The sequence below is a fragment of the Pinus tabuliformis genome, chromosome 4_2 (assembly GCF_031772625.1).
Source record: "Pinus tabuliformis cultivar Carrire ecotype Pingquan chromosome 4_2, CPIR1, whole genome shotgun sequence".
NCBI lineage: Eukaryota > Viridiplantae > Streptophyta > Pinopsida > Pinales > Pinaceae > Pinus > Pinus tabuliformis.
Genome location: NC_142304.1, coordinates 254,755,853 through 254,780,872, shown reverse-complemented (window position 1 = coordinate 254,780,872; position 25,020 = coordinate 254,755,853).

Below are 25,020 nucleotides of genomic sequence, written 5' to 3'. Positions count from 1 at the left end.
AGCTTTTCAAAAGAAAATCACAACCACCTCTTCAACTGCTGTGAAGGGTCAATATATACTTGCGGTGATTTACAAAATATCTGAGTTCTGAGTTATCTCAGATTTTACATTCTTACCAACTACTTAAGATATTAAGATCAAAATTTAATGCAGCATTGATTACAGAGTACAGGCATTTTAATGCTCTGTCAGAAGATATTTTAGCCTTTGGGAACAGCTAAGTCGGTCGAGATATTCTGAATAAATGCTGGAAGATCTGTCTTTAAGGCTTTGTACGCTGTATCCTGGACTTGTCACCTGTGATTGTGACTGCTGCTTGTGGCGAGTTAATGGTCCTGCTGAGTTGGCTCAGCTTCTGCTTCTTCCCTGTAGATCTCTTTCTTCAAAATTGTGCCTGCGCATGTATGCTTATTTGCCTGTAGAAATAGCGCTACTGATTCTGGCCTGACAGAACTGTTTGTGTCAAATTTCTCCAGGCATCCTGTGTGGGCAGCTGGTGTGTTAGGATTGCACCCAGAGTTTCATCTGCTTCTGTAAATTTGAAGAAGTTAGGTGGTGTATCAAACAGATGGTCAACTTCATTCATTAGGAAAAACAGGTTCTCCACCCTGTCATACATACTCTGCCCGGTGGCTGGCCCTGGTTCTGCTGAAGTGCTGGGCGGTTGTGCAATCTCTGCTATTGCCTGGGCATCAATTCTCTTATTGTAATTCTCTAGGGTGAGCAGTCTTCCTACACTGCTTAAAATGCTGGGGAGGCCTCTGTTCTGTAGTGCCACGAATTTCTCCAGGAATCTGTTGATTTCAGTTTGCATATCCTGTGTCCTCCTCTCCAGTGTTCCAACCAAGTTCCTCAATGTAATGACTCTTTTGGCTACAGCAATTGTTTCTGTCCTGTTGGTGATTCCCATGACAGCTAATTGAGAGCTAGTCTTATAGTTCAGAGTATTGATTATCCTAGTAGCAGCTTCTGGCATGTGTCCAAGGCTCGCCCTGGCTCTCTGTATTTCTTTGTTTGCTTTAGTGATGAGCACCATTTGCTCATCCATGGTCTCAATATATTGCCACTGTTTGGCAATGGACCTTCCAATGTTGTTCCATAGCACTGCTTTCATTTCAGCTGTCACCTTTTCTAGTGCAAGCTCCTTCTCTAGTTCAGCAATTCTTCTCTTAAGAGCTTTTACCTCTCTGTCCTTGGCTGCCTCATTCTGTTTGCTCTTGTCAAACCTTTCATTTACCTTAGTCAAGGTTTTCTTAAGCTCATCCAGCTCTTTGATTTGAGATTCCATGGCTTGGATCTCAGCTTGCAGCTTTTGCATGTCTAAGCTAGCAGCCTGTTCTGATGTTGTAGTTGTTGCTGCTGTGGATGGTGCTGTAGCTTCTGTTTGCTGAGGAGGAGGAGTAGTCTTTGGAGGGATTTCCTCAAGATTTATTATCACAGGAGGAGGCTGGGAGGGTTGGCCCTCTTCTCTTTGCTTCAGTGTTTCCTGTAGTGCTGCCTTTGCAGCTTCAGTTTGTCCCAGCTGGTCTTGAGTCCTAACCAGCTCTTTGTATAGGGATACCAGCAGATCTGTAGCATCCTTTTCTTGCCTTTGCTGGGCAACTTCATCTGTTTGTGGATGGATGGTGGCCGGGAGTTTGATTTTCTTTCTTAGGGCTGCCATATCTGCATCCCTTATCTTCAGGAGCTCTTGGATGCCTTTGACATCTTTAGGATCATGCCCTATCTCTATAATTACCTCTTCCAAGGACTTGATCCTATTGTCCTTGGCTTGTGATGAAGCTCTTTCTAACTCCAGCTGAGAAGCTGTGTTGTCCAGGCTGCTCTTTAATTTATAATTCTCCAATGTCTCATCTGCCAGGGAGGCATACACCATTTCACCAGTCTGCTTATGTAGTTCAATCTTGTCCATGGGGTGTATGTCTTTGGCAAGAACCTCCATGTTGGTTCTTAGATAGTCTGAGGTGGACTGAGGCTGCAAAGTTGTAGGCATGAAGTGGCTCATTATCATTTTTCCTTCGCTCACATCGAAAGCAGACATGAGTCTCTGCTGGTTGCTAGGAGCTAGGTTCAACAAGTGATCGTACAGCTGCACTTTTATTGGATCACTCCTCCTCTTGATGTCAATGAATTGCTGTTTTATACTTGACTGCCCTTTTCTAGTTTGACCGGAGGAGCTGACCTCTCCTCCCATAGTCATGTCATGTCCTCGCTGGGATGAGCTGGCCGAAAGTTCTCCACTGGGTGGGCTCATGCCCATGGCCTGCCTTACTGCTATGTCCTCCTCTTGGGAGTCATTTAGTCTTTGTCTCTTCTCTCCCCTGATGAAAGATGAGGTGTGGGGAGTCTCTCTCTCCCTTTTCCTTGTCACATCCTCCTTTTGTGGTGTTTGGAGGACTGATGTGTCAATATTGGTGTCTGTCCTGGGAGGCACCTTTGTTTGAGGCTGCTGCTCAGTATTACCAGGTTGATCTGTCCCCTTTTCCTGCTGCAAGGGTTGTTCACTGGACTGTGCTTTTTCTTGTTGCTGCCCCAGTTCTTGCTGTTCCATTTCTTCTTGCTGTTGTAGCAAGGTGTCCACTTGTTCCTCTGTCAATACAGGTGGCTGTTCCACCTGTTTACCTTTGTCTTTGCTTGCTGCCTGGGATGTCTTCTCAGTGGTTTGCTGCTGTGCTGCTGAAGATCTAGCAGCTGTTCCGATTTGCCTTCTGTAGGAGAGGGGCACCTGTCCACAAGTTTCCAAGTCAGCTTCTTTTTGCACATTCCTAGCTTCTTTCTCAAGTAATTCTACCTCAGTGACTTGTTCTACTAGTGTACCCTCTTCCCAATCTAGTGCATTGGCATACTGTTCAATTTCAGGTTGTCTTTTATGTGCATAGTTGCCCAATTTGTATCTAATTCTCCTGAGGGAGATAGAATGATTGGGGTCATAAGGAATCCACTCAAAACTGGTCTGCAATCTGAGGCCTTCCAGGATGCTGTGTGCCTCTTTCCACCCTTCCTCTTTCTTGTTATACAGGAAGGAACCTAGCTGACTTCTTACCTTCAATTGTGACTTCTTGTTTCTACTCTGAAAGTGAAGGTAATCTGAGTTCCCAAACTGCCTGAAATACTCTAAGGCAAAAAGCCTCATGGGGACATACCTTGGCAATCTAAATGGGTTCAATTCACAGCCATATATCCTAATGACTGTGTGGTTCTGGTAGAAGTACCAGTTGCCAATATTGTAAGATTTGTTCAAATGTAGAATCCTCCTCATTTCATCGGTTAATCTAGGAGGAGGAGTACCTTGCAGAACTGTTAGGGCCGGATGAACAAATAAATCAATAAACTCACAGTATGTATAGGGTGATACTGAGGTAAAATGAAAAACAGAGGTCCAGAAAACAACTGATCTTGGGCTTCCTTGGGCATTGAGTGGCCTCAAAGGAACAGAGAAGGTAGCTGGCTGATAGAAAAGGAATAAATGATATATATATGAGGAGTACCTGAACAGTCTCTCCCTCTTCAGATTCATGAACTGATCATGGATTTTCTCTGCTATGTAGGTTGCATAGTCATACTGCACAGCTGGAGGCTTACCAGGGGCAAACATGGACAGCATTGCCATTAGACTTTCATCTACATCTTCCAGCCCCCTGAACCCTAGGACATAGCTAATCAGATCCACCAGCATTCTGCCCAACTCATTCAGATAACGGTACCCAATAGGAGGGGTTCTGACTGTTTCTGAGCTTGGTGTGACAAACAGTTGGTTAATTTTAATAATCTGGTCACTGGACAGCTTGATCCCTGTGTTAATCAGATTCTGCATGGACAGAGGGGTCAATTTCTTGGCTGTACTGAAGTGCAGCATCTGGTTTATGCTCTCTGGGGTGATGTGGAACAGGACTAGGCCTGTGGGGCTTATGACTGCCCTTTGGCTGGGGTCATAGCATTCCTGGCAGCTGTAAATGAGCTCTGGCATTGGATTGACTTGGGGAAGGTTGTATATGGGCAAATTTGACTCCCAAATCCCCAAGATATCTGCTCCACTGAGGTGATGGGCTCTTAGTTCATTCAGCATTAACACATTATACTTGGTTCCCATGGGAAACCAATCCAGCATTTGGTAGTCCATGTCCCCCAGGGCTTTCCATGCTAGTTCTTGGTGAGGTGCATTGATGGGCTTAATATTTAGTGCAATAGGGGTCTCCATAGCTCTCCAAGTTGCAAGAATTGTAAATAGACAGGTGGAATGGTGAAAACACAGTCTGGAGGCAGTCTTCTGTGGAAACAGTTGAGGTTTTGAGTATTCAAGGGGAATTCTCTCAGTAGCAATTGAAATACTACTGGAGTCTAGTGATAGAACCTCTCTGTGGTGTAACTGAACTCTCTAACAGGGTGAATTATGTCTATTAGCAATTCTGCCGGGAAAACGCAGAATTACAGAGGTTTAATGGGAATTGCAGGTTTCTAGAGCTCTGCAGGTACTTCTTGGCCCTCACAATGACAATGGTGGATGAGTAAAGGGGAATGAACGGTGTAAATATAGTTTTTATGGTTCTGTTATCCCTCTGAGCAAATTTAAGCTTAATGAAGGTCGTATGGAGGGCGAAATGGTCTAAATACCTGTAATTCGACGAGCAGAGGTTGAGGCAAAGGTGCACAGTCGCTTTTTGAGGAGGTCGCCCGGGCTAATCGGCTGGTTGGCGAAAATTCGAGTTCAAACGGTCAAGCAGAGCGCTCAGTAAAAAACACAGTGAAAATGGTAAAAACACGGGAAAAATTGGTAAATATGGGTCATTTTACCATTTGGCGCTTTTTTCTGCTGACGTCAGCATGACGTCATTGGTGGGTCATGGTGAGGTGACGTCAGCTGACGTCATCGGGCGACGTGGCAGTGGGCGACTGGTCAAAGGTTCGGCGAGGTGGCAGTCCAGTCAGCAGTGAGGTGGGCCAATAACATAAGCGGGTACGGGCAGGCAAACGTGGCGGCGAATTAGCGGCGGGTAGGTGGCGGTTAACGTGCGGCGGTCACGGTTAAGGCCTTAACCGTTGCGGTTTCCCGGGGCGGTTAAGGTACGGCGCGGAGGATGTCAGAGCGGGCTCCGAGATGGTTTAGCGCCCGACGCGTGGAGGAGGCGTGACGAGGCGCAACGTCACTTCCCCGGAAGTTAACGTGCGGCCACGGGAGGCGCTCCGATATTGCTGTAGGCCGTCGGATCTGATGGGCTTGATCCGACGGCTGGCGGAGGGGAAACAAGCGCCATTGATATTGCGGGCGGAAAAATTAAAATTTGTGGGTTTTATGTGGGTTTTTGCAAATGTTTTGATTGAACCACAATGCGGTAGGATTGGGAAATGTGCCAGAGGCGGGCATTTGACCTTTGCAAAGGTTTTATAGGCAAAATGGGTTTGGAAAGTGGGTTTTAGCAATGCAGAGGTGATTTGAAGGCAAATTGACTTGCAGCAAAGGGGAAAAAGGGTGGAATAGGTTCACCAAAGTGGCCAGATGCCATTTGGCCCCTTTTGAAAAATACACGGCTATTATGCCTAGGGGAGGGAATATACATAAGATTTGGGGTTTTATACACCTTAGTGTTAATAATATTAGGGGTGGGGTAAGATAAGGGAGGTTATATAGTAGAATTAGGAGTTAATATGAATGAAGGAGGGGAATTTAGAAAGGGGGTGTTAGTGATGGAGTAGAGAGGGAAAGAGAGGAAGTTAGTGATGCTCTTTGCTGTAATTTCATGGACTTCACCACTTTGCTTGCTGATAGATTAATTGCCTTGGCAAGAGACCTATTGATAGTTGTGTAATGGTGATCTTATTCTTTCTGCAACCACAACTGCCTACCCAACTATTTTGCCTAGCATTTTTTGTTTCTTCTTGGAGGGGCACTTGGATTAGCAACCCTCAATTGCCTTTTCTTTTCTTTGGCTTTTTCCTTTTCTCTCTATCTACTTCTACCCTTATGTCTTCCAAGGTCCCAGATTAAACTTTTGGGAACCTTTGCTTCTCTACCTGGACTACTTGTCTGCCAAGATTAAGCTGTTTGGACAGACCTCTTTCTCTATTCTTCAACACAAAATTGAAACATGGCATGATCCAGATTAAACTGTTGAATCATCCACAAAATTTGAAATAAGGTCCTCAATACTTGAAACACTTTACCCAGCTCTTGCTTTCTAGGAAATATGGGATCTTTGGGATACCAAAGCAGAGCATATTTGGCTTTTCTCTTGCCAATCATGAAATATGAAACCTATTACTATAGGTATCCAACACTACCTGTATGCTACTCATTTGGCTTGGAGAAGGAGTGCTTGGAGAGCCTAGCCTGGACTTGGATATTCATTCAAGGAGAGCCTATCAACATCAAGGCTTGGTTGTATGCTTCCCATTATTTTCTATTAATATAAAAATGCTGGTTCATTTTCCCTAAATGTGTATGCTCATGTATTATTTAGCTTAACATTCCTTGATTAGTTAAGTAGGTTACTTTTGAATATGTTGTTTGTATTTGCATCCCTTGTTGTGTATTGATCTCTTATCTAGGTACATAAACACTGTGAGTAGTAGGAATGAGCCCATGATGCAAGTGATTCAAGGTCTTCAACAAAGGAGATCGAGATAACATCAGAACGACATAGGACATCTTCTTCGTCTCTCTTTTCAATTGCAACTTAGGAAAGTGTCTAGTAGATTGTCACTTCAGTTGCTAGACCCACTCATTGGGCTAGAGGGATTGTCTCTATCTAAGGATTTACCTAGAAAATAATCATCTATCCCTTCTCATAGAACTAACTATTGATGGTGCTGAAAATCCGTCAACAAAGGGGGTCTCCCAGGCATGAAGTCAAAACTAGACCTCACACCATTTGAATTAGGAGCCCCAAATAGAAATAAGGTCAGTTTCCATTATCCTTAGGAATTTTCCTTTACTGCAATTATTGACATAAGAGATTATGCAAACAATCTTTGAAACAAGCAAGTAAGTTGACACTATGAGGCATACAATTGTAATGAATATAAGGTACTTTTACGGAAGGGAGAGTAGAGAGTGTGCCTCTATAGGAAAAGTAATAGTATTATCCTAAAAGAAATAGACAAGAGCATGAAAGAATTGTTAATTAACCTATAAATTAGTTTGAAAGATAACAACGATGATAAAGGAAAGTAACAATGCACATTCAACATGTTGCATACCAAAGCCAAAAAAATAGTTCATTTTCATTAGTATGTGTTAACATAAACATACATCACAAATAATGAAAAAATGGTCTAATAACAATTAAGGACATATGCATGAAGGTGTGCCAGCTCTGAGAGCTTCATATATTAAGTGAAAGTACCAAGACATACAAGTACAATGTTTCCACACTAGTCCCAATAGTGGAACATTAAGTCACCACGTTTTCCTCCAAAGAAAGATCTTCTCTCCTATGCAGAACTAGAGAACCCATGGCGAAAAGTCCAAAATCCAAAGTCCCTTCACTTGAGCTATGAGGGTGAATTTATAACAAATGAGATGAATCTTAACATTCCATGTGGCTCTTGACCTCCCTCGTGATTCTTGAGCTCATGCTATGACTTTTCAAATTCCTATGTGACCTTTGAACCTCTAAATACTCTAGAAATTTCTAGTGACTTTTCACATTCCATGTGGGACCCTTGGTCTTCCACACATTTTACATTTTGTCATCTTTAAAAATACAATAATTACATCCACAAATGATGTGGCAAGATACATTGAAACATATGACTTTGTGATGACACTTAGATAAGCCATGACTTGGCATTGATGACATGGAACTTCATTGTGATGTGTTAATGTCAAGCTCTTATCTTTGCTACTATGAATTCTTCATGATGGGTCTTTATTTATTCTTCATCTTCACCTTCCAGAGGGTCTTAGGTGAGTGTAAGAAACTTCCAAGTTAGCATGAGCTTCTATGTCTTTTTTTTGGTCGAAGATTCCTTCAGGTTCTTTATGGTGGTTGCTTTGGTGCTTCTTCTCTGCAAGTGCTCTCTTGTAGCCTCTCCTTGGATTCCTCCTTGATAATTATCATTCCATGTCAAGATAAAAGTACCTATAAATGGAATTTACTCATGAAAAGAGAACAATAGTCCCAAAATCTTATAGTCTATCTTGTTCCTTATGTAACATGTTTATCAAGCTGAGACAAACTGCAGGACTAAGAATGAGGCTCGGGGATTGCACATTGTAGGTATAAATTCCTTATAGATTCAAACTACATATTGTAATATGCTAAAAAAATTGACTTGGATCTACTCCATTCATCAACATAAATAATAAATGATCGATGAAATCACTAAGCATAAAAGAGAAAGAATTCAATCACAGATAACACAATAATTTTATGGGGAAAGCCACAGCTAAAAACCCTTGCTATCTGTATATTGAATTAATCAAAAAATATGAGAAGATTATAATGCTTTGCTCAACCTTGAGAAACCTTTGCACTATCTCTATCTATCTCACTACTTCACAAACAAGCTCAAGCCAATTTTGCTGCTTGCTAAGCTCCTATTTCCTTGTGTTGTTTCCTTGGTAATTAGCCCATATTTAATTCGAAAATTCCACAAATATGAATTGTGCAATCCTCATAAGCCTTCTTCTAATTTCATGCACCACCTGTACAATTCAGATGATTATACAACTCATAGTACACTGCCCCTGAACTCCAATATCAATTAGGTCTTTCTATGATCTGACATGCATGAGTTAATTATAAGTGAATCTCTAGTTTACTAGTTGATCACTACTGGTTACACCCCACGACTATAGGTTACACCCCACTACTGGATCTCCCATTAATTCCTCCGTTAGTTGGAACTAATTTACCTAAACTTAAATCTGTTAGACTGAATTAAACAATTACAACTCAAAATAAAGTCGACCAAGGCTCCTAAAAAGTAGGAGATAGTCTACATGACTCTAATTAGACCCTCAACTCGAATTAACTGAGCCAACTAAGTCAAATTACCTTAGTTAACTATTACAATTTTTCATGAGATGTGGAATTCCAATTTAATTCCTAATTTAATTCAAGGAAAAAATTAAATTAGGATTTTCTTGTTGCATTTTCAACACTCCCTCTCAACAAGAAAGTGGTTATCTGCTACCCTACTCCTTCCTCTGTGACAAATTTACATATTGACAATGCCTTTGTCAAAATATATGCATCCTGCTCCTCTGCAGGAATGTACTCCAACAACATGATTCTCCTCTGCACACAATCTCGTAGATGGTGATACTAGATATTGATATCCTTGCACTGATCATGAAAAAATTGATTCTCAGAGAGTTTGATACAACTCTAATTGTCATAGTAAATAACTATAGGATCCATGTGCTAACCAAACTACCCAGCAAGGATCTTCCTCATCTAGATAGCCTCACAAATTGATTGACTAGTAACCATGTACTCTGCTTCTACTAAACTGAGTGCAACTAATCCTTGCTTCTTGTTGTACCAAGAAACCACATCTGACCTAATACTAAAGATTCCCCCTAATGTTCTCTTCCTGTTGGATGGAATCCCTGCCCAATATACATCTGTGAATTATTGAAGCTTCACTCCCTCTATTCATCTGTAACAAAGACCAAACTAAGTGGTGCCTCTCAGGTATCTCAAAACATGTTTAGCTTCCTTCCAATAGATTTTTGTTGGCATAACCATGGCTACACTAAGCTGGTTAACTGCAAAAAAAATGTTTGGTCATGTTTTCGCGAAATACATAAGTGAACCCACAAGTTGTCTATAAATAGTAGCCTCCACTACTTCACCTGAAGTAGCATCTTCCTTCCTCCAATTACCTGCTAGAGGAGTCTCCATGGGTTTGTTGCTCTCCATGTAGAGCTTCTTTAATATATCATTGGCATACTTTCCCTGAGAGACAAATAATTCCTCATCTCCTTGCCATACTTCCATATCAAGAAAGTAATGCATGAGCCCCAAGTCCTTCATATCGAATTCTATTGCAAGATCCTCTTTGTAAGATTTTATAAGCTTCTCATCACATTTTAGAATCAAATCATTGACATATAATACTATCACCAACAATTTACCTTCAACCACAATATAGTAAATGTTTTCATCTAATTCACTTTTGGTGACGCCCAAGCTGATGAAATAGCTGTCAATACTGATGTACCAAGCATAGGGTGCTTGTTTTAGCCCATATGACACTTGCTTGAGTCTGCACACATGTGACTTTCTGTTGAAGGTCTCAAATCATTTTGATTTCTCAATATACAGCTCTTCCTCAATCATATCATTGAGGAATGTTGTCTTTACATCTATCTGATGTATCTTCCATTGCATCTATGCTGATGATGTGAAGGAAAATCCCCTCTATAGATAGAGGTGGTCCCTCTAGCCCAATGAGTGGGTCTAGCAACAAACCAAACAATCTAACACACACTTTCCTAGCTTACGATTGACAAGTTCAAGAAGAAGGATAAAACTACCTCATTCTGATGCTAATCGCTCAATCCTTAGAGATGGCTTTGAATCTTTCACTCCAGGCCTCACTTCTTAGTTGTTATTCATGTCCAGATACCTGCAAGTAAGATCAAAGTATTGTACGAGATACGAGAGCATATATAACATACATCAAACATAAACTACTTAACAGATCAAGGAACATTAAGTTAATAACATAAGCATTTACAAAATTATGGAGAGTGAACATCAGATGTATATATTAATAAAATAAAAATGGAAGCATACAACCTATGCCTTGACATTGGAGCCCTCCCTTTGGTGGATGTCCAATTCCAAGCAAAGACTCTTCAAGCATTCCTTCTCCAAGCTAGAATTGGTAGCATGTAAGCATAATCTTAGCATAGGGATGCAACAGGTAGGGATCCACAAAAGAGGGAGGAAGGCCTACATCAGAAGGACAAAGCCCATGATGATAATATCAAGAGGTCAAAATGAGAAAACTCGACCATATCAACAAAAACCAATACCCAACTTGTTGTTCCCCCAAGCACATCATGATGGATATGCTGCACAATAGTCAATGTTTTGGAACTTTAGGATATGGCATGGAAAGTGAATAGGATATATGACAAAATATTTTCTAGCAGATGCCCGCTAAGGCACAAAGGCAGAACAAGGAGTGATGGATGAGATGATTTACAAGTCAGTGCAAGGACGAGAACAACATTGTTAGGAGACCTCCAAATCAAGCATATACATATACATATACATATATGACATCTTTGAAGACCATGCCTAATGATACATGAATAGGCATATAATAATACATGAATATGTGGTATGGACACAAACATCTATAAAAAAAGGATCATGTGGAAAGGTCCTCGGGATGGTCGCAACCATCTGAATAGAAAGGATCATGAACATGGACCCACAGTATGGTCCCAACCATCCCTCCAGAGGAAACATGTGTACAATTGTGAATGAATCATAACTCCACGCAACCTAAACTTCATCAGACAAAATCCGGGGTCTTGCGCTCCATCTCAACCCGATAAATGTACGAATTCTAACATTTGAATAGATGTGTCGAAGTCGAAAATGATAGAAAGCCACCTGATTACCGGTCAATGATGTAAACCATTAACAGGTATGAGACAACCCACCAATAATTATAATGGATCTCAAGGTACAATCAACACAATCCACGATTGTGGATAGTGAAATTAAATTTGAACACCCGTGGAATCATCCGATTGAAGGCTAATAATGTAAACATGTATCGAATGGGAAGAACTTGCCATTGAGGCATGCAAGCTCTAAGGTACCAGAAGTGGGTTTCTAGACCATCTTCCTCGATAATGAGCTGAAGTTGACATGAAGTGATCTGTTGAAGGAGGGCCATAAAGAATCCCACATTGTCGACACGAAACAAAAGGATGTAGTAGAGTAGATAAGTGTGATCCAGGACTGTGGTAGAAAATCAGACAGCGTATAGGTGGTAAAGAACTGCGGATATGACTTCTCTTGAACATATCAGTGACATGATTACGAAGTTTGGAAGAATTTGACTCAACTTAGGATCAGTTGTCATGATGACGGAATGATATGATCATATGAGAGGCAAAATGGATTCCCTAAACCCAGGAAGGCAAGTGACCAAGTGAGGATGTCCCAAACCTGACACAAGTAACAGATGAGTGTCATGTTCAAGAGCGACATGCCGCCTTTACAATATAAAAGAGATGAATGATTTCACTTTTTCCCCCACCATTTCTGGTGAGTACCCCATATATTTTTTATCACAAGCTTGCAGGGGATAACATATGCTTGCCATATAAGTTCATCCTTTAGATGAATCCACCATAGTAAGTTTTACAAGCCCTAGGAAGGAGGAACTCGACCTCGTCATGGTGACAAGTCCTGTGTCGTTAAAGTTTTATGAGTCCGATTGAGATGAAACTCGACATCTTTTTCATGTTTAGAGAGTTTGAAAAAGAAGCAAAAAGGAAAATTCCAAAGGTCCCTTTTCGTAAATCGTCTCTTGAACCCGAAAATGTAGAAAACAATATCCAAGAGAACCTGTTAGCCATGTTTGACTAAGGTATTCCTTTTTCATACAATAGTCTATCTCAGTCTGGAAAAGGGTTAAACTTATACTAAGTAGATGTCTTTTCATTTACTTTTACAAGTTCGAAAAGACAAGTTCTCAACAATATTTTCATATTTTTGGACTCTAAAAAGAGCTGAAATATGACTCCCCCCTAGATGAACGTGTGGTATAAAAGGATAACAACAGGTTCTAGTGATGATGGAACTACTTAAAACATGTAAAGGTCAAGAGGTTGGCTAATAAGACCACTCATCGCAGATGTTCCTAAGGAAAAGGTAAAGCAACCAAGTGAAAGTGAATGATCAGCCAAAGAGATGGTGACGATGGAATGGATAAACCAAGGCTCATCTAGAAAAAATCAGTTATTTAAAATGGAAAACACGGGATGTAAAGTGGGAATGGTTTCATTTTTACACAAGCTTGAAACATGAGAAACTATGCTTGAGTACAGTTGAAGATGGTTTCATTTTTTCACAAGCATGAAACATGGGAAAAAAACTATGCTTGAATTTGGTTTCATTTTTACACAAGTTTGAAACAAATGTAAACTATGCTCGAGATAAGTTTGTGTAGAAATTCCCACTATAGATCAAAAGATTATGTAATAAACTAAAACAAAATACAAGATCTACTTCTACAACACTTTGCGGAAGCTTAATCGAATTGAGCAAGATCAAGAGAACACATATAACTGAGAATGAGAAATCAATCACACATAAAACAGAAGAAATATCACAGGGAAAGCCTCAGCCTAAAGCCCCAACTTTGTATTATCATACAAGTGGAAACCTTGTTCAAGTTACAAAAGGAATCGGCTCTCAAGCTATCATGCTCTCTCTACAATCAAACAATACAGCTCACAGACTGAATAGACATAATATATGTCCTCCTCAAGCCCTCCAGGCCTCCTATTTCCTTGCACAATTTTTCTTGGGGTCCAATGATGTCACATGTGTGAATTGGCCTCATCACACTCACTAAAACCTCTAATCTAATTGCGCAATCCTCAAAGAAATAATTCCTTCTGCATGCAAGGAATATTCATAATTGAATATTCTAGCAACTGATAATACACTGCCCCTCCATCTGATCCGAACTGGGTCTTTGTCTGAACTGACATGCATGAGTTATTTATGAGAGAATACTCAGTTATCTAAAGTGCAGTAGTTACATGCATGCAAGCATTAACTAACTGAACTTACATTAATTCAACAAACTATTTGAATTAATCTAATTGGACTTGACTCAGTTAACTAAGTCAACTAATTACAACTCAATATTACAACTCGCTCTTATCTCTTTAACTGATGGATAAATTCCTCAATTAATGGAGAAACTATTGCATGTCCCCACACAGACTTCAAGTTTGATTTATTTATGAGAGAATACTTAGTTATCTAAAGTGCAGTAGTTACATGCATGCAAGCATTAACTAACTGAACTTACATTAATTCAACAAACTATTTGAATTAATCTAATTGGACTTGACTCAGTTAACTAAGTCAACTAATTACAACTCAATATCACAACTCACTCTTATACCTTTAACTGATGGATAAATTCCTCAATTAATGGAGAAACTATTGCATGTCCCCACATAGACTTCAAGTTTGATTTTCTAACTAATTAACTCAAGATGAATTAATTATTTATTTTACAAACTACTATTAAGATAAAATTCAAATTTTACTTCGCTATTTTAGAATAGGGATTGACTAAAATAGGAAGGTATCCCGAAATGCTATTTATATAATGTTGTTTTTAGCATTTCCATTTTTCCATCCACTTTTGCTAAGATTAACACTGGCTGAATTGCTATTTATAGCAGTGATATTTTTAGCATTTCTTGTTGCTATTTTCAACACTCCCTCTCAACAAGAAAGGGATTATCAGTAACCCCAATCCTGTCTCTGTGGAACTCTAACTTTCATTTTGATAATTCCTTAGTCAAAATATTTGCATCCTGTTCCTCGGTCAAAACATACAGCAACAACATGATCCTCTTGACCACACATTCTCGAAGATGGTGATACCGGATATCTATGTGCTTGCACCTATCATGAAAAACTGGATTCTCAGAGAGTTTGATTCAACTTCAGTTATCGTAGTAGATCACTGTAGGATCCATCATCTAACCAAACAATCCCACTAGAATCTTCTACATCCAAATGGCCTCACATGCAGCCTGACTAGCAGCCATGTATTCAACTTTTGCTAAACTAAGTGCAACTGATATATGTTTCCTGCTGTACCAGGAAACTGCAGCTGAACCAAGGTTGACGATTCCTCCAGAAGTGCTCTTCTAGTCTGATGGACTTCCTTCCCAATCCGCATCTATGAAGCCCTGAAGTTTCAGTCCCTCTATCCATTTGTACCACAATCCGAACTGAGATGTGCCTCTGAGGTATCTCAGCACATGCTTTGCTGCCTTCCAAAACAACTTGGTAGGCTGAACCATAGCTTGACTCAGCTGGTTCACCGCAAAGCATAAGTTAGGTCGTGTGTTCACCAGATACATAAGTGAACCCACCAGCTACTGATAAACAATAGCAGCTACTACCTCACCTGAATTAGCATCCTCCTTCCTCTAGTTCCCAGCTAGAGGATTCTGCATGGGCTTGCACTTCTCCATGTGAAAGTGCCTAAGTATCTCATTGGCATACTTGCCTTGAGACACAAATACTTCCCCATCTTTCTGCCACACCTCCATGCCTAGAAAGTAGTGCATAAGGCCCATGTCCTTCATCTCGAACTCTCTTGCAAGCTCCTCCTTGCAAGATTGTATCAACTGATCATCACCTGTCAAAATCAGATCATCGACATAAAGAACAATAATCAATGGTTTACCTTCTACCATGATGTGGTAAATGTTCACATTTGCTTCACCCTTGGTGAAGCCTAAACTGGTGAAATAGTTGTCGATCCTGGTGTACCAAGCATGGGGTGCTGGCTTCAACCCATACAAAGCCCTCATGAGTCTGCACACATGCGACTCACAATCGAAGGTCTCGAAAACCTCTGGCTGCTCAATGTACACCTCCTCCTCAATCTTCCCATTGAGGAATGTTGTCTTCATATCCATCTGGTGGATCTTCCACCCCATCTGAGTTGATAGTGCCAACATCAATCTAATTGATGAATACCTCACTACGAGAGCAAAATTATCAACATAGTCAATCCCCTCGACCTGTGAGAAACCTCGGGAAACAAACCTTGCCTTATGTTTCTCAACACTGCCATCAGCTACCTGCTTTACCTTTTAAAGCCATCTAGAACTCACCACTGACTTTCCCTGAGGCATTGGTACAACATCCCACACACTATTTCAAATGATAGAGTCGTACTCCTCTATCATTGCATCAGCCTAGACTGGTTGCTACACTGCTTCCTCGAATGAAGAAGGTTCGGTATCTACACACTCCCCAACCAGGGCCATGTACCCATTATACCATTCGCGTGACCTCCTCTATCTGCACTGAGAAGATGGTTGTTCCACATTCTCCCACGCATCCAACATCAACCTGTCAGCTTCCCTTGAGTGTTTCCACCCATCTCTAGAAGTATCATCATGAGTGGACGTCTCCACTTCCGGATCCTCTGCATGCGGCTGCTCCACATCAATCTGAGGTTCCTCCTCTTTATGAACTGAAAGTTCCTCATCTGCATGTAACTCGAGCTCCCTCTCAAGTGATAAGCGCATGGCTTTCTGATCCTCAAACTTCAGATCCCTGCGTACCACAGTCCTCTGAGTGGAAGGCAGGTACACCCAATAGTTGTGGGTTGTATCCGTGTACCCCACAAGTATTCCCAACTCAACAGTTGGGTCTAGCTTCTTCTTGGAATCTTTGGTCACATGATGGTAAAATGATGATCCAAAGGTTCAGAAGTGACTTACATCAAGTCGCTTCCCAGAATAAGCCTCCATAGGTGTCTTCATCCCCAGTATACAGTGTGGGCTTCTATTATGCATGTATACTATTGTATTGCATGCCTCAGCCCACAAATTCAATGGTAGGATTTGGTCATACAACATCGCTCGAGTTTCTCCCACAGTTGATCAGTTCTTCCTTTTAGCCACCCCATTCTATTATGGGTTATGGGGTGCCATAAATTCCCGTTTAATACCTTCTGTAGTGCAGAAGTCTTTAAATTGTTGGGAGACATACTCTCCACCATTGTCACTGGGAAAGGATTTTATTTTCTTTCCTGATTCTTTCTCTACCAAGGCTTTAAACTCACAAAACCTCAAGAAGGTATGATCCTTCTTTTGCATAAAGTAGATCCAGGATCTACGAGAAAAATCATCAACAAAAATAACATAGTACCTTTGTTTAGTAGTGAAGGCTGTAGAGAAGGGCCCACAAACATCTGAGTAACTCACTCTAGAATTGCTCCAGCTCTACTATCTTTATTCGGAAAGGAAGATTTCGCATACTTACCCAAGGTACAACCTTTGCATGTAGTCGTTTGCTCAAGTTTTCCCTTGGGTAATCCAATAGAAATCTGCTGCATGATCTTCAGGGCTCCATGGTGCAAGTGGCCCAGTCTTCTATGCCATAGCTCGCCAGCACCTTGGCTCTGCACCATCTCAGCTTTTGAACTCAAAGCAGCACAGTCATCTACCTCCATCTTGTAGAGATTTTTGACTCGAATCCCTATTCGCTTTGTCTGTCCAATACCGATATGCCTCATGAAGACCTTTCCTTTACTAAAGACTACATCATAGCCTTTATCTTCTATCATAGTGACAGACACAAGATTCTTCTTCAGACCTGGTACATACTTTAAATCAGTCAGGGTGAGGGGAGCTCCATGCTCCCACTGAAACACAATCATACCTTCACCTGAAACACGGTACTTTCCATCATCTCCCATCTTGATCCGCATCTGGAGATCCTTCCCCTCCAAGGTACTGAAAAGATTCTTGTCACTTGACATGTGGTATGAAGCTCCACTGTCCAGGTACCACACACATCCCACCATGGATGAAACCATGCATGTGATAAGCGAGAAATCCAGCTCAAACTATGAGGCCAGTGCCTTACCATCAGATCCCTTCGAGGAACCCTTCTTGGATTTCTTCTATGGACAATTCGTAGCATAATGGCCCACTTCATGACAATGAAAGCATCACACTTTTGATTTGTCAATCTTCTTCCCACCATGGGAAGTTCCGGATTTGGGATGGGATGCCTTCCCTTTCTCTTTCCTCACCTTACTTGCTAAGGCTAGTTTTTCCTTATCTTCTTGCTTCGATGAGGATCCATCTCTGGTGCTTCTTCTTATTTCCTCCTGCATCAGATCCGACCAAAGTCTTTCCCAATCTTGCAGTTTTTCTCTTCCATTAACTGAGTCTTGGTAGCTATGCTAACTCTTAGGAAGACCAAAGAGTGCAAGACTCAGCATGTCATCATCAGCGGTTATGATCCCTACACTTCCAAGCTCATCCCTGCAGGTGGTGAGCTTGTTCAAATATGTAGAGATCGTGTCACCCTTTTCACACTTGATCTTATGAAGCTTGTCTTTCAGCGCCAACTTCCTCTGATCATTATTGTTCTAATATAAATCTTTCAATGTTTTCCACATCAAAAATGGAGTCTCCTTCCTATGGAGGCTCGAGACAATGTGGTCTCGAACTCCCTCCAGGAGGATTCTCCTTGCTCTAGCCACACATTTCTTCCATTCCACCAGTTGAGTAGCATCATTCGACTTGGGGACTTCTTGATCAATGAAGTCCTTTAGACCGTTATCCTCTAATACTGCCTCCATGCGATCCTTCCAGGCTATATAATTCAAGCTGCCATCAAGGGCATACTCGAGTCTTAAACCATTGAAGCCATAGGTGAAATTGAGATGTGATAAGAACTTTATTTCTATATTCAGGAACACAAACATCAAACTTCTCCTTCTTGTATACAGTTTTTCGCCTTGATCACCTTTGCTCCGATACCATGTAGAAATTCCCACTATAGATCAACAGATTATGTAATAAACTAAAACACAATATAATATCTACTTCTACAACACTTTGTTGAAGCTTAATCGAATTAAGCAAGATCAAGAGAACACTTATAACTGAGAATGAGAAATCAATCACACATAACATAGAAGAAATATCATGGGGAAAGCCTCAGCCTAAAACCCCAACTTTGTATTATCATACAAGTGGAAATCTTGTTCAAGTTAGAAAAGGAATCAGCTCCCAAGCTATCCTACTCTCTCTGCAATCAAAAAGTACAGCTCACGGACTGAATAGACATAGTATATGTCCTCCTTAAGCCCTCAAAGCCTCCTATTTCCTTGTGCAATTTTTCTTGGGGTCCAATGATGTCACATGTGTGAATTGGCCTCATCAAACTCACTAAAACCTCTGATTTAACTGCGCAATCCTCAAGGAAATAATTCCTTCTGCATGAAAGGAATATTCACAATGGAATATTCTAGCAACTAATAGTACACTGACCCTCCATCTGATCTCAATTGGGTCTCTATCTGAACTAACATGCATGAGTTATTTATTATAGAATACTCAATTATTTGAAGTGCAGTAGTTACATGCATGCAAGCATTAACTAACTGAACTTACATTAATTCAAAAAACTGTTTGAATTAATCTAACTAGACTTGACTCAGTTAACTAAGTCAACTAATTACAACTCAATATTACAACTCACTCTTATCTCTTTAACTAATGGATAAATTCTTCAATTAATGGAGAAACTATTGCATGTCCCCACATAGACTTCAAGCTTGATTTTCCTTAACTAATTAACTCAAGATGAATTAATTAATTATTTTACAAACTGCTGCTAAGATCAAATTCGAATCTATCTTCACTATTTTAGTATAGGGACTGACTAAAATAGGAAGGTATCCCGAAATGCTATTTATAGAATGCTATTTTTAGCAGTTCCATTTTTCCATCCATTGTTGCTAATATCAACACTAGTTGAATTGCTAGTTATAGCAGTGCTACTTTTAGCAATTCTATTTTTAGCATTTCTTGTTGCTAATTTCAACAATTTACATGCCACCAAGGTACATTTCATTCACCAAAGTAGACTACTCGTTACTAACAAGTGGATGAAATGAAGGTTACTTATGATATCAAGTGAAAGACTCGATTGTGATTTTATGAGATCTAATCAAAGACTTGAATTGGAAGGGGATTTGTTTCATTTTTTAATGAGCATGACACAAGAAAAGAACCATGCTCATGACACCTTGTTCCATTTTTTACCGAGCTGGACACAGGAAAACAACTCTGCTCATGGGAACTTATTTCATTTTTTAATGAGGTTGACATAGTAAAATAACTATCCTCATGGACCTTGTTTCATTTTTTAATGAGCTTGACACAAGAAAAGGAACTCTTCTCCAAACCCTTGATCACAGATCAAAAGAGGCCATGGCTTCCAAGAGATTCTCATCAGATGGGAGAACACCACTCTAGAAGGGATACATGTCCAGGGATCCAAATGGAAAATAGGGCTCCAATTCCCCCAGTACATGGCGTATTACATCACCTACTAGATCATCAGTAGACGTGGGCATGGAATAGGTGGCCACGTAATTAACCTGTCGTAGGGGTGATATCGCTTTCATATAAGAACCATTTAGGGATGATGGTTTACTAGGTGTTGTTTGAGGACAAATGAATGTAAGCTGATCAATGATCAAAATTCTTCCTTCATGCGGGAAACACATCACATGAAAGAGACAAGAGACAAGAGCTCCCATGACATAAATATAGTCGCAACCAAGGAGTAGATTAAAATCTAAAGGGCCTTGGACAACCATTAGGTCTATATAGACAAATTTTCCTCCCAAAGTAATAGGTAACTTAGGAAGGATCCCTAACAATTGACTGGTTACTCTGTTAAAAGCTAATAGATTCTGGGTGGCAGGGACAAGCTGAGGAGAACCTAAAGCTTGCAAATTAGTTGAGGACAGAATGCTAACAGATGCACCCTTATCTATGACTATGCTAGGTACGACCATATTGTAAGACTATACTATAATTTGGAAAGGCACATAAGACGAAAGACAATATCCTGCTAGTCTACTCCAATCAAAATAAGTGACTAAACTACTCGGAGGTGGTGTCATAGGAATGTGGGAGTTTCCCTCTTGTGCTATAGGAGCAAGAGAACTTCTCTCATGCACCTCAAGAACGAGAGGATTTTCCTCTAGTTCATTCAAAACTGAAGAAACCAGAAGAACCTGAGCAGTACGAGGTTCACTCTCTACTTGAGAGGTACGGTTAAGTCAAGGTGGAGGCAATTCTACCATTTTCTTAACCAATGGTTGGTCAAGAACAGACTCATGAGACTAACTTTCAGAGAGAGTGGGGTTGACCAAGGATGGCTTCAGAGAGTGGGGTTGACCAACCAAAAGACGAGGTTGGGAAGTAGTAAGGTTTTCCAACTCTTTGGAAGCTTCATCCATAAGAGGACAAAGGTGAATGGGATAATTATCTTCACACCATGTACAGGGAAATTTGACCTTTTCCTTTTTCTCATGAGCTCTACTATTACTAGTTTAGGGTTTGTCACCAGCATGATCTCCAGATACTAATGAAAAATGTCGATGTGAACCTATGGACCACACTTCTAAGACCTTGGGAATACCAGGACAATTCTTAAGAAGGTGGTCACCTTTACTTAGCATGCAAGGGAATTTCACTTTCGAGGGTTGATTGGAAGATTTTTCTACATCACTTGCATCAGTAACAATAATTGTTTAGTTGTACCCTTGGTTATTTTGCTTCTTCTTCTTCATCCTCTTCATCTTCGTCCTAGCTTCCTGGTTACTAGAATCCAGACTTTCACTAGGCGAAGTGGAAGAATGCGGTGAATAAACAGGTGAAGAAGGCAAGGGTTCAAATTTAGGATCAACATGAGGTTGATGTTGTTCAGGTGGAGGAGAACTTGGTTAAGGAGTAGTTTGGACATCCAAAATGAGAGGAGTCAACAATAACCAAACTGGCAGACCAATGGATAACCTAGGAAGGGACAACGTTGCCATATAGGGAGTACTGACATTTCCAAAAGAAGGAAAAGGACTAGGATTCCAATCAGAGGAGTTTCCTTGGTTGGTAGACTCAAGAACTATTTCAATTAGTATCAACCTAAGATCTACTAATGATTATTTCCACAAGAAGTTGTTCTGCGGTTAATTAATTGAATTTATAAATTAACAAAAAGAAATAGAATAGGGATATGCTAGGCAAGAGGGTTTATCAAGTATTCGTGAAACCCACCTTAGCTAAAACCAAGGGCTTAATGTACGAGAACCAATCTCCCTAAACGTTGTGTTCTGTGTATCATGTTTATAAGGCAGCTAACTCTGTTACCCGTGGCTAAAGGATAACAACCTATTAGGGTCTCCTAATATATACTCAATGGTACGGGGAGTACAAGTCTATGTTAGTGGTGTCTATTTCATAACCGTTTGATGAGATCATTTTGATATAGTTACCATACTAGAGTCCTCTGATATATCTTAGAGTACTAGAGAACCTCCAATATACTTCCGTACTAGAATGAGATTTCACCCCTGGGATACAATGCAGGCAGTTAACGACAACTTCTAGGTTTATAGATGTTGGAACACATCTCTAGCCTAGACCGCTAAATGTTTGTGTTAAGTTCCAAATGCTCCTTAGGTTAATTTAGTAAGCTTTAATGTTTTTCTTGAATTAGGTTTCAATTTTAGGCTGAAACGATGTCACCTGAATCCTAGAATGCGACCATATGAGAAAGAGGAAACCTTTGATTTCAATGAATTCTATACTAACGAGGGAAGGGAGTTCAAGCAATTAATGCATCAAATGACAGAATGCATCAAATGACAGAATGCATCAAATAATATGCATCCACTAACTTTTCTAAATGCAAAATGAAAGAGCAAAACTAAACTTCACTTTCACTAATGAATATGCAATCTATTGAAAGAAAAAATTGTTAATTTTTGGTATGTTCTATGCTAGAGAAATTTATTTAATTTTTCACAATTTGCAATCACATCAGTATTAAGATAAACTGTAGATAGAACACAAATATAAATCGCAGAAGACAAGCCAAGACAAGAGGACACAAGATGTGGCACTGGCCAGGGACAAACCCCACAATGTGTGGGGAAACCCTTTGATCAAATCTTCTTTTATCTTCAAAGTTCAGCAGAGAAAGAGAGAGAGAGAGAGAGAGATAATAAATTTACAATAGAATTCAACACTTTGACCTATCTGGATCTTAGCATAGATCATTTCCTATAATGATGAGATCAGTTGAAGACATTCTACTTCAACTGAATCTCCTAGGTGACGGCTTCACCTATCCATTTCGTTCATCTGCTGCACCTTACCATGTAGCACCATCATGTTGCATCATGAATCTTCATGTTGCTCATGATCACTGTGCTGCCCATACATCAAGTTGTCCATGACTTCATACTTCATGCTGCTCATGCATCATCATGCTTCATGCTGCCCATGCTGCCCATGATCTCATCATGCTTCATGCTACCCATGCTTCATCATGCTTCATGCTGCCCATGCTGCCCATGTTCTCATCATGCTTCAATTCTGACAGATGGAATTCTATCACTGCTGTTCATTGTGATAGGGCTGCTACAGGTATGCCATTCTACCACTATTGTTTATCATGCTGCATCTTTACTTCATCATTCCTTCTGCTGAGATCATCATGTTTCACAATCATATTAGAGCCATCAAGATCATAAAAACATATGAAGATCATTCCTTATATACTTACTGATCACCAAGTATAAGTCATACCCCTATGAATGTCGAGATATATATAGTGATCTTCTATGCTATAATAGTTGTGTAGAGAACGTAGTCCTTCTGCTTCAAACCCTAACCACTACTGGCTTGTGGGTTCCATACATGATTGTGTTCTTCATATATGACCTGTGTTTCATATATAAATTGCGGGCTTCATGTATTATCTGCATTCCATATATAATTCAACTGTGGCTTGATGACAGTCGTCCATTAATGACTACCTGACTAGTGTATATATAACCATGACTGCCCAGCGTATATATATATATATATATATATATATATATAACCTATATACTGTAGCATATATACTCCAGCATTTTCTGCCCAGCGTATATACTATCCAACGGTACTGCAGCGTATATACTCCAGCATTTTCTACCCAGCGTATATACTATCCAGTGGTTCTGCAGTGTATATATTCCACCATTTTCTGCCCAGCATATATATTGTCCAGTGGTACTGCAGCGTATATACTCCAGCGTTTATATTACAGCAAGGTATAATCATTCCCATATGTGTATAACTGCGTGGTATGACTGCATTCCCATATGCATATTATATCTGCGTGGTATATTGTATGACTGCCCAACATGTATATTTCTATGAGTGCCCAACGTATCCACCTATGTTGTGCATAAATATATTCATTGAGTTGCTGCGTGTGATCCATGCAATATCTATAGCCATTGCTGTGTGCCATTGACAGTGTTCCATTGACCATGAATCATGAACAACGTTATGTGCGGCTCTTCAAGAGCAGATTAGGGCAATGTATCACTGCGGCTTCCATGGCTTCCTTCTACTGTGTGTTCCATCTACCGTGGTTGCGTATATGGCATCATGTTTTACTGTGTATGCTGTGCGTTAGAATTAGGGCATATAGGCTAGCGTACACTTTCATGGTGTCTCTCTCCTGCTCCAAAAACCCAAGACATGGAAAGGAGGAGATCACATGAAGAATATGAGTGTGAAATGACTTCAATTCCTAGCTAATTTATACTAAAACATAAGTGATGAATAGGTGTTACTATTGGGCTTCTGAACCTACTCAAGTTGTTTGTCGGCTTGATAATAATTTCATAATCAAAATAAATTCATATCTCCATAAATACTTATCAGAATCAGATGATCTTTAGATCAGTCCTACACCTCTCGACGAGAGGGATCCAATAAAAATATCAGCCACCATAAATAAGCTAACCCACATGGAGTTTGGCCCTAGTTTCCAATTTAACACTCCCTCTCCACTAGGGAGAACTTCATCCGCTAATCCATAATTCTGAATGTACTATCTCTGCCATTAGTGCCCTGCACTTCTCGGCCAAGCTCTGCTAGCTCTGCTCTACTCTACTCATCTCTGTTGGCTTTGCTCTGCTCTGCTCAGCTCTACTGGCTCTGCTGGCTCTACTCTGCTCTGCTCAACTCTGCTCTTCTAAACTATGAAGAAGAAGAATTGATCGAGAATGTCTCATACCATTCTCCACTAACCTGAAGTCAGTCTCAGAGTGCATACCACTGGTCCCAGACCAGTCTCAACTGACCTGAAGTCAGCTTCATAGTAAGTACCACTCCTACCACTGGTCCCAGACCAGTATCGCAGTCTCAGAGAGTGTACCACTAGTCCCAGACCAGTCTCA